The sequence below is a fragment of the Mustela putorius genome, unplaced genomic scaffold (genome assembly GCF_011764305.1).
Source record: "Mustela putorius furo isolate JIRA1106 unplaced genomic scaffold, ASM1176430v1.1 tig00003871_pilon_pilon_pilon, whole genome shotgun sequence".
In the NCBI taxonomy this organism is placed as follows: Eukaryota; Metazoa; Chordata; class Mammalia; order Carnivora; family Mustelidae; genus Mustela; species Mustela putorius.
The window spans coordinates 10,282,173-10,292,457 of record NW_025422023.1 but is presented as its reverse complement, the minus strand read 5'-3'; the positions used below and the strand labels follow the sequence as shown (position 1 = coordinate 10,292,457).

The window sequence follows — 10,285 nt, the reverse complement described above, 5'->3', positions numbered from 1 at the left end:
TTCAGAAGAAAATCTGAACCCATTACCATGGCATGTTAAGGCCCTCACTATATCTAGCTTTGACTTTGAACTGTTTTGTCTCTTCTCGTCCATTCTTTCCTTGCCCTCCCCCATTCCCCGACTGCCTCCAGCCAAAGTACTTGCCAAACCTGTAGTCTCCAAAACCTACCAGGTCAAGTTCTCTGAGACTTCTTTGTGTTGTTCCCTCTACCTAGGAAGCTTCCTCCTTCTCCCCTGCCCCATCCCCCCCAAGGCCAGCTATGCCTTTCTTTCATTTCTTTAAAGACAACTCTTCCATATAGAAACTTGCCCTGGGCACCCCCAGTTAAATTAAGTACTTAATATTACTCTATGCAGGGGCACCTGGGTAGCTCAGTGGGTTAAGCCTCACCCTTCAGCTCAGGTCATGATCCCTGGATCCTAGGATCAAGTCCCACATCGGGCTCCCTACTCGGCAGGAGCCTGCTTCTCTCCCATCTCATCTCTCTCTGCCTGCCTCTCTGCCTACTTGTGATCTCTCTCTTTCAAATAAATAAATAAAATCTTAAAAAAAAAAGAAAAAGAAAAAGCCTCTGCCTTTGGCTCAGCTCATGATCCCAGGGTCCTGGGATGGAGCCCCATATCGGGCTCTCTGCTCTGCAGAGAGCCTGCTCCCCCCCGCCCCCGCAACCTGTCTGCCTCTCTGCCTACTTAGGATCTCTGTCAAATAAATAAATAAAAATCTTTAAAAAAAAATATTACTCTATGCATGTATCTATGTCATCATATTATGGTGATCCTTAATGGTCTCCTCAAAAGACTTTCATTTATTTATTTATTTATTTGACAGAGAGAAATCACAAGTAGATGGAGAGGCAGGCAGAGAGAGAGAGAGGGAAGCAGGCTCCCTGCTGAGCAGAGAGCCCGATGCGGGACTCAATCCCAGAACCCTGAGATCATGACCTGAGCCGAAGGCAGCAGCTTAACCCACTGAGCCACCCAGGCGCCCCACTCAAAAGACTTTCTTAAAGGTGACATCTGGGGGGTGCCTGGGTGGCTCAGTGGGTTAAGCCTTTGCCTTCAGCTCGGGTCATGATCCCAGGTGCTGGCATCAAGTCCCGCATTGGGCTCCCTGCTCAGCCAGGAGCCTGCTTCCTCCTCTCTTTCTGCCTGACTCTCTGCCTACTTGTGATCTCTGTCTGTCAAATAAATAAATAAAATCTTTAAAAAAAAAAAAAAAGGTGACATCTGGGTCTTTTATCTATGTATCTTCAGCATCTAGCTCAATGCCTTGCATATAACGGGCATTATGTTTTTTAGGAAGATGGGAATAATTATATCAATAGGTTTCTATTACATTAACATTCTTCAGCCTAAACCTTCACTTAGGGAGAAACTTCCAATTGGTCTAGTTAGACCCAAGTATCGCTGACTGACCAACTGTATGAGTCTCTTGGTTTTGCCTCAACCTACATCAAAAGCAGCCCCATATTGTGAATGGATGTTTTTAAAAGCCATAAATAAGGAGGTTTTTGGAAGGCAGAATGCACTATCATATGTGAACAATGCTGTTATAGTGACTATATTTCAAGTTACCAAGTACAGAAATGGTAACCAAGTTGTGTAAAACGAACCACCCCAATTGTGGTAGCCCGAATTCTATGCTCAAGGGATCTTCTGGTGCTTAAGCGAAGAGGGGGGAAAAGAAATCCTCTTCATTCCTCATTTCCTTGAGAATAGTTTTGTCTTTGACATTTTTCTTCCCACTTCTTTCTGCACACCTCTCCTTGTAGTCTCCAATGTCCTTACCTTTTGTCCCCAGTTATAGCCCTGTCCAAGCCAGGAGCAGGCATTTAGCTTTATCCCTAAAATGCTCCAGAGTAATCCCCTTCTCTCCATTACTGCAGAATAGAAAGAAGGAAAATAAGGAAAAGCTAAATTCACAAAAATCTGTAACTATCTAATTATATCTTAAATCTCAGGGGGTTTTGTGGAAAGTATTCTCTGGGAGTTGAATTTCAAGTATTGTAACACGCAAGACTCTCCATTTTTGTCTGGGTCTTTTTGTAAGATGGAGAACCTGTATCATACTGTTCTCTTACCAAATATATATATATGGTAAAGACCAAGCATTAACTTTTGGAATTTAATATGCTTTGATGATGGGGTATCTCTGAAACTGTCACATTCTTAAATACCAAATAAGCCAAATTTGTTAAGGTTTTTTATTTTTATTTTTATTTATTTTTTGTTGTTGTTAAGGTTTTTCAGACGTAGTGAAACGTTTGTTTCATTCTTTTAGTGCCATGTGTTAAAATCGCTACTTTTGTGCAATGAAAAAAACCAACAGGTGCAAAATAGTGTGTATTAAAAATTGGCGCAGTGAGTTAGGCATATGACTCTTGGTTTTGGCTCAGATCATGATCTCAAGGTCCTGAGGTCAAGCCCCACATGGTCTCTGCTATCAGCATGGAGTCTGCTTAAAACTGCCTCTCCCCGCTGCATGCGTGCATGCTCTAATAAATATTTAAGAAAAACTAAAAGTCTAGTGCCTCTATTATGTTACTTAGATAGTATATAGATCAGATCCTTCAGAACCACTATGTACAGCATTCCCATCACTCCTTACAATTCTTTAACAAATAATAGAATTTATTAACTTACTAAAGAATTTTCATATAGAGGGTGCCTGGGTGGCTCAGTGGGTTAAGCCGCTGCCTTCAGCTCACGTCATGATCTCAGGGTCCTGGGATCAAGTTCTGTATCCGGCTCTCTGCTCAGCAGGGAGCCTGCTTCCCTTCCTCTCTGCCTGCCTCTCTGCCTACTTGTGATCTCTATCAAATACATAAATAAAATCTTAAAAAAAAAAAAAAAAAGAATTTTCACATAGATATAAATAATCAAATCCACTATTTGTAAAACAATGATCCATTTCTGGCCTAAATCGCAGTACCTGTTTCCTTTGGATTTTTCTGTATTATTATTGAAGCAACAGATTATATCTATAGTTGGGAAGTAATACTAATTCAAAGTACTTATTTTTTACTTAAGTACTAATAAAGTTAATTTTTATATTGAGATCCACAAAATGGAGGCCACCTCAATGGCCTGGCCCACATGATCACAAATCTAAATGAATATTTACTGGAGCTTACAGAAAACACCTGCCAGGGAAACAGCACACACCAACCACAGTCCTTCAACTCCGCTTTAGCTAGCATACCTTACCCTAGAAAACAGGAACTGTTAGCCTTACAAGGAAATCCCTGGCCTCCTAGCCAATCATGCTGCTACCATCTTACTGCTTCTTATGCTCTGTACAATGGCTCCTTTCCAAAATCCCCTGAATGTTCTGCTGTTTGTTAGGTAGTCTGCTCCCCCAATCCACAGATTGTTAACATTCAATAAAGGACATCAAACTTTTTTTTAATTTTATTTTTTTCTGTTCCCAAATCCATTGTTTGTGCACCACATCCACTGCTCCATGCAGTACCTGCCCTCCACAATACCAACCACCAGGCTCATCCCCCTCACCTGCCCCAATAAAGGACATTGAACTCGTTACTAAATTGGTTTTCTCATCTGACACTATCTAATCCTCAAAATCCTTATATCTAGATGATTTATCCATGATTTCCAACCTAACTTGACTTCATCTGAAATTTTAAAAGAAAAGTTTTTTTTTAATCTATTTAGACAATTTGTAATTGGATATATTCTATTTCCAGCCATAATTACGAACTTCTATTTTCAAGGAAATACAATGCTACTTAAAGTTAATTTTAATCACTGTTTTATTCATTAAGATTGGTGAAAATACCCCAAATTAAAAACTAATTGATAGCAAAGGTTATTATCGTATTAAAATCTAATCTGGGTTATACTGTTTGTAATGAAGGATAAACCTACTATTGGCTGTTAACTTTTCATTTTACAAAGATATCGTTTCTCATTTATCATCAGTAATCTGAGAATGTTGAGATACTGAAAATATTCAGTAATAAGCTTCAGGTTGATTTCACATTTGGTTCTAATTAACTTTTTTTTTTAAGACTCTGAGGTATTTCACATACCACAAAATTCTTTCTAAGTGTACAATTCAGGGGGTTTTACTGTATCTGTAGAGCTCTGCAACCATCACCATTACCTACATTTAGCACATTTCATCATCTCCCCCCAAAAGACCCCAATCACTCCCATTCTCCCCACTGCTAGCTAGTCCCTGGCAGCCAGTCATCTCCTTTCTGTCTCAATGGATTTGCCTATTCTAGCCATTTCCTATAAATGGAATAAAACATGTGGCCTTGTGGCGCCTGGGTGGCTCAGTGGGTTAAAGCCTCTGCCTTCAGCTCAGGTCATGATCCCAGGCTCCTGGGATCGCGCCCCACATCGGGTTCTCTGCTCTGCAGGGAGCCTGCTTCCTCCCCTCTCTCTCTCTGCCTGCCTCTCTGCCTACTTGTGATTTCTCTCTGTCAAATAAAATCTTAAAAAAACAAAAACAAAAACAACCATGTGGCCTTTGTGTGTGGGTTTTTTCACTTAGCAGAGCATTTTCAAGCTATAAGAGACATATATTGGTATTTTATTCTTTCTAATAAATATTATTCCATCATAGAGGTATACCATATTTTATTTATCCATTTATCAGCTGATGGACATTTAGTTCTTTCCACATCTTAGCTATTATGATTAATGTTACTCTGAACAGTCATGTATACAAGTTTTATGTGAAAATGCTCAAATTTATTTTTAGCCCAACATTTGTGCCTAGCTCATTATGTACCAAAAACCACCTTAATTTAAGGTCAAATGATGTTCAAAGCAAAAATAAAGTAGGTCCCTAAACCACATTAACTTGTCTTGATCATAAAATGAGACCTGAACTGGTAAAGTACAGAGAAGGGATAATTTAATTTTTATGCAAATATGAAATAACATTTGGTTGACTTGGGTTCTAAATTACCTATTCCAAGCAGCATATGTAAGCACAGATTCGAATATAAAATCTGGATCACAGCATTTACAATTTAAACTAATAAAATGGCATACAGTGTATTAGAGCAAGTAGTATCCTTAGCAAGTTATAAAATTCCATGACAAAGTTACAAAGATCTGAAAATACAGACTCAATAAACCTAAGTATACGTATCAATCTATGTTAACTGTATTTATTCAAAAGTACATTTTAATTAAGCCTGGTACTCAGGTTTTTATAATTATGTGGCTTTGCTGATATGTTCATGTAACATTAGGACTTTGACAAATTTCATTAGTTATTACTTACTTCACTGCCGCTTTTATACTAATTTTCTTGAACCTTTATATTTTTCTTGCATTTTATGTCAATTCACGCAAGATCTGATCTACCACAATTAGGAAGCTTTTGAGACTTCAATATTCACTAAGGATTTTTTAAAGCTCACCTTTTCAACATTTTTTGAGACTTCAATATTCACTAAGGATTTTTTAAAGCTCACCTTTTCAACATTTTTGTATTTATATTAATTTTTGAATGTCAATGTTTCTTTCATATATAAAACCTTTTTAGCCCTTTATAACACTGTAAAATAAAAAAATCTTTCCTTTTTATCAGATAGACATTTCAACCACTGTAATTCAAAAAGTCAAATGAATGAGAGTCACTTTTAACTTTATTTGCAATTGTAAAAGGAGTTCTAACACTAGATTTGTAAATAGCGTTTTAAATTTTCAGCTAATCCTAGGCTGCTCTAAAGCATCAAAATGCTTCTAAGCCATGTATGTTCCTTTTATTTCTACCCTTAACAAAACTGAGTAACATTGTTAAGTTTGCTAATGTAACTACAAGAAAAAAAAATAAACAGGAAATCTAATCAACCAATAAATTCACTTCATTGCCAAATAAAAATTGGGGATTACACAACCACTTGTCTCCAGCATATATAATCTATACTTTCATATATTAACATTTATTTGTATGTCATTATTTCTTGTATACAACCTTGACAGTGGCCAACATAAAAATATAGTGGCACCGTTATAAAACAAAGTCTTGATTTCAGATGAGAAAGTATGTCTGTAGGGCAGGCAAAGGCATAAGTGGATTTTTCTAAGCAAAACTTTATTGCAACAAGAACCTCTGCATAACAATTGTCCAGCCCCAAACGGTCACCCACTTATTTAAAGGTGGTGTTGGATACCATAAGCAATACTGCTGCAAAGGAAAAGTTTAGAAAATTCCTTTCAGTCACTGGGTGGAATTTTACTTGGAATACTACAAAATGCATAAGAAGTTGAGACAGCAAATATGTACTTGTTGCACTATTGGGCAAATTAATATTCACTAAGAATCAAAGGACTAAAAAATAATCAAATAGCTTACTAGTTGAGTGTGAGATTTGAGGTCGGACTGCCTAGGTTTAAATCCTGACAATTAGTTAATAATTTTAAGACCCTGAGTGTTTCATCTATATAAAAGAGATTTTATAAGATAATGAATTAAAAGACCCCACTCAGGGACGCCTGGGTGGCTCAGTTGGTTAAGTGGCTGCCTTCAGCTCAGGTCATGATCCCAGTGTCCTGGGATCAAGTCCCACATCGGGCTCCTTGCTCAGCGGGGAGTCTGCTCTTCTCTCTGCCTTCTCTCTCTGCCTTCTCCCTCTGCCTCTGCTGCCACTCTGCCTGCCTGTGCTCGCACGCTCTCTCTCTCTCTCTGAGAAATAAATACATAAGGTCTTAAAAATATATATTAAAAAAAAAAAAAGACCCCACTCATAGTACTTCAAAAAATAATGATTAACACTCATTAAAAAATTTATACAGTATTTTAATTTAATCTTTGGTTATTATTTTCATTTTACTTCTACCACATCGTATTTGCAAAGGTATGTGATAAGAAAGAATAACATAGTAAAACCTAAGTTACCAGAATGCTTGGGGAATAAGTTATCTGGACAGGAAAGTCTTCTATAGGATATATTTATAGGTTTAGTTTTTAAAAAAAAATCAACAAATGAAATAAAACTATTTCCTAAAACTAGTATGTACTTCCATGCACTCTTAATGAGTATATTGGTAGTAATTAAACTTTTTTAAATTAATCACTACTGTTATGAATATAAATTATAACTGCATGTTAAAATTTTACAATCCCCTCAAGGCTCACTAAGAAGAGTAAGCGCACTAGACTTTACCAAAAATTTTTTATCATGAAGTTCTTGGATAGAATCCAGGGTGTATGTGGACTTTGATGGAGGAGAAAAAAAAAAATCTTTATTTTTACTAATCTCTAACTGAAATTTAGCATTGCCTTAAATTTTGAATGTAAGCGACAAACAGCTATACCTATGTCTGTATCACCACTAGGAATGAGATACTTTATATCATATTATTACCATTGCTATGAATTTTATTTTAAACATTTAGAAACATTATTCTTAGAAGAGTCCATGGCTACACCAGACTGCCAGCGTGGTCTGTCTGGTCTGTCGCACAAAAGTTAAGAACTCTGACCTCAAATTTGTCCCAGTCTGCTGTGCTTTGTTAATTAAGAGCATTAACATGTTCCATTATATGGAACTTTCATACTGAAAGACTGTTTAGATTAGGGTAATACAAATGGCTTATCTGGGATTTTTCTTTATGGAACTCCTGGATATTTTGAGTTGCCTTTGGGTAGGTAGGAATGTTTCCTACCACTCTTGTAACCTTGGGTTCTGAAATAACAAAACAGAGGGAGAAATAAGTCAACAAAACTAGATTCAGAGGACATTATAAGTAGAAATATAAAACACCCTATTCTCCTACTTTCTAAATTAAAAGACAATATGAAACTCCACTCGTTAAATACCCGGAAGTTAATTGCAAGGGTTCAAATTCTACTTCTACCACTTATTAGCTATGTGATCCTGGGATTAGTAACAATCTCCCTATGCATCAGTTTCTTTATTTGTAAAGAGATTAATAAGCACAGTACCTGACAAATGACAGGTGTTGCATAAACATTACCTATATTTATGATTATTCCTACATAGGTATCACATTATGGCCAGTTAATGTCTGACTGATTATGTTAATAACTTAGGTTTATACACCACTGTAGTCTACAGCACCCTTTCAATTATTTTATGACATCTGAACCATACCATAACCCTGTGAAAAATGACAGCTATTATTATGTATAATTCAAATGTTGGAAGAAACTAGGATAGTAAGTTAACCACACAGTATCACACAAATGGGCATAGAGCAAGAACTCAAACCTGGATTTCACGCTCTACCCCAACTGCCTAATTCTGTGTTTCTACTATATTAGGCTGGTTAAAACAGAGAAAAAAGATTATTTTGGAAGACGGGAAATAGGCTATGTGATGAGCACTTTAGTGCTCTGCTACTCACAGGATTGTCTTCTGACCAGAATAATATGCAAAACTTGGGAGTTTGTTAAAACTGTAGAATCTCATGCTCCACCAAAGCTTACTAAATCAAAATCTGCATTCTGAACAAAATCCTTAGGTGATTCAAATTCACACTAGTTTGAGCAGCACTGTTTCACTAATTGCTCTATGACACTCATTCTGGTCACTGAAACAGTATACATTAGCCCATTCATCACAGGCCTATTTCCGTTATTAGGTAATACTTTAACAAGAAAGAACTTGCTGCTTTTCTTTTAATGTATATTTTAAAAACAAGTTTATACTTCTATTTAATTCTTTTAAATATCCACTTCGTTAGGTTAGAAAGGAATGTTAGAAAAGTCAGCACTTTACAAGTGCTTTAAACAAGTCAGCACTTACCTTTATCCCATTTATTCATTTATTTATTGCCGTTCTTTATTCCTGAATGTCGTACTACCCTTTGCCTGAAGGATAGAGAGCAAAACCACCATCTCCGTATTTTACACCGGGAAGATTAAAACAGGCCAATTCTATTTCTGCCCCCCCCCCTTATTTCAGTTGAGACCCCAAACTCTGAGCTCTTAAGTTTTGCCAATTTTGTGGATCTAGAAAATGGAACAGAGCAAAAAGAAGAAAAATATATTTAGTCTATTCCCGTACCTCAATCTTGGCGGACCGTGAGAGGCAAATAAATACCCCGCCCCTATCTCCCCATTCTTTATGTTAATTCATAGTTGCATTTGATTTCCAGCCTGCTGTAATTCTGGGAAGGGCTGCATGGGCCCACTTCTTTCAGGACTGACCTTCTAGGTCAGAAACGCGCTCCATTTTGGCACGTGAGAGCGCTGATCAGCGGTCCACCAGGTTCTACTTAAAATGACTCTTTCCATTTCGAAAGGTGCCTCCTCCTACTGATTAACCAGCCCACACAGGCAAGCGAGTAAATACCGCTCACCTGCTTCACCGAAAACTTCAAAAGCCCGGATCAAGCAGGACTAAAGGTATCTAGTAATTAGACCGTGGTACCGCCCACCGCACATTCCTGATTGGGCGCGTGAAAGACCGATGTGTCGGCGCGCGCTCTAACCCGTCGGGGGAATTCCATTTCCTCTCCCTCCCACCAGCATGACCATTCAGGGGCGGTGCTTCCAGGACACGGCCCGCCCCAACTCGAGCCGGTTCCTACTGCATCTCGCGAGAACTTGTGGATTTGTGGGCGGGCCCCCACCCGGAAGAGCGCACAAAACTGCCCTTAAGTCATTGCAGAGTTATAGCTCCTGTTAGCCAGCCACGAGGTTCTCGCGAGATCCGTCGCCTCAATACCAAGTGAGGAAATTGGGGGACGCTGCTGGGAGGGGCGTGGGTCTCCACCGCGCAGCTGCCGCTTCCATTACCTTCCTCCCATGGTCTCCTTCCGGTTCTCGATGCTTCTCTGAGGCTGAGGGTTTCCGCCGCTCGTCCACCCTTCCCCCCCAAGCCCATGACCCGCCTCCGGCCCCCGCCCTCCCAGTCCAATCTCCGATCTGTTTAGTAAGAAGGTGCTGTTCCGAAAAGGAGGAAAAGGGGGTAGCACGGATAACCTCGGCCCTGGACGTAGGAAGTAAACCGTCCCCCTTCACCCTTAGATTCGTCCTGTGCTCGCGACGGCGGCGTTGGCGGACTGATACGCGGCGGTGAAGAGGCAGGAGGAGGGGGGAGGGGCGGAGCGTGGCAGCTGGCAGTAGTTCCGTCAGAGCGGACATCTTGTGGCTGTGTCGTGCGCGTGAGCCCCGTAGGGCCGGGGAGGCACCAGCTGCCGCGCGGGGAGGAGGCCGAGGCCGCAGCTTGAGGGAGGCCCCGGCCCCTCTGTACGCGTGGGTGTGGACGGCTAGGGGAAGGGAAGGGGGGCCGGCCCACTGGCCGGCCGGGTAAGAGGGGGAAACACAGGC

At 39.6% G+C, this 10,285-nt stretch overlaps 1 protein-coding gene across 7 annotated transcripts in view; it reads left to right on the top strand.

The window, feature by feature from the left end:
- The first annotated feature begins 9,573 nt into the window (after positions 1-9,573).
- The window catches only part of UBE2D3 (ubiquitin conjugating enzyme E2 D3), a 28,001-nt gene continuing 27,289 nt past the window's right edge, over positions 9,574-10,285 (top strand). For 2 of the 7 annotated variants that reach the window (XM_004748150.3, XM_013054039.2), the window contains exon 1: positions 9,759-9,895. The gene's annotated coding sequence lies outside the window, so the exon portion shown is untranslated. Of the gene's footprint in view, positions 9,684-9,758; positions 9,958-10,068; positions 10,205-10,245; positions 10,265-10,285 lie in introns of those variants that run through there. The other 5 variants (XM_013054038.2, XM_013054037.2, XM_013054036.2 and 2 more) reach the window with 5 other exon arrangements.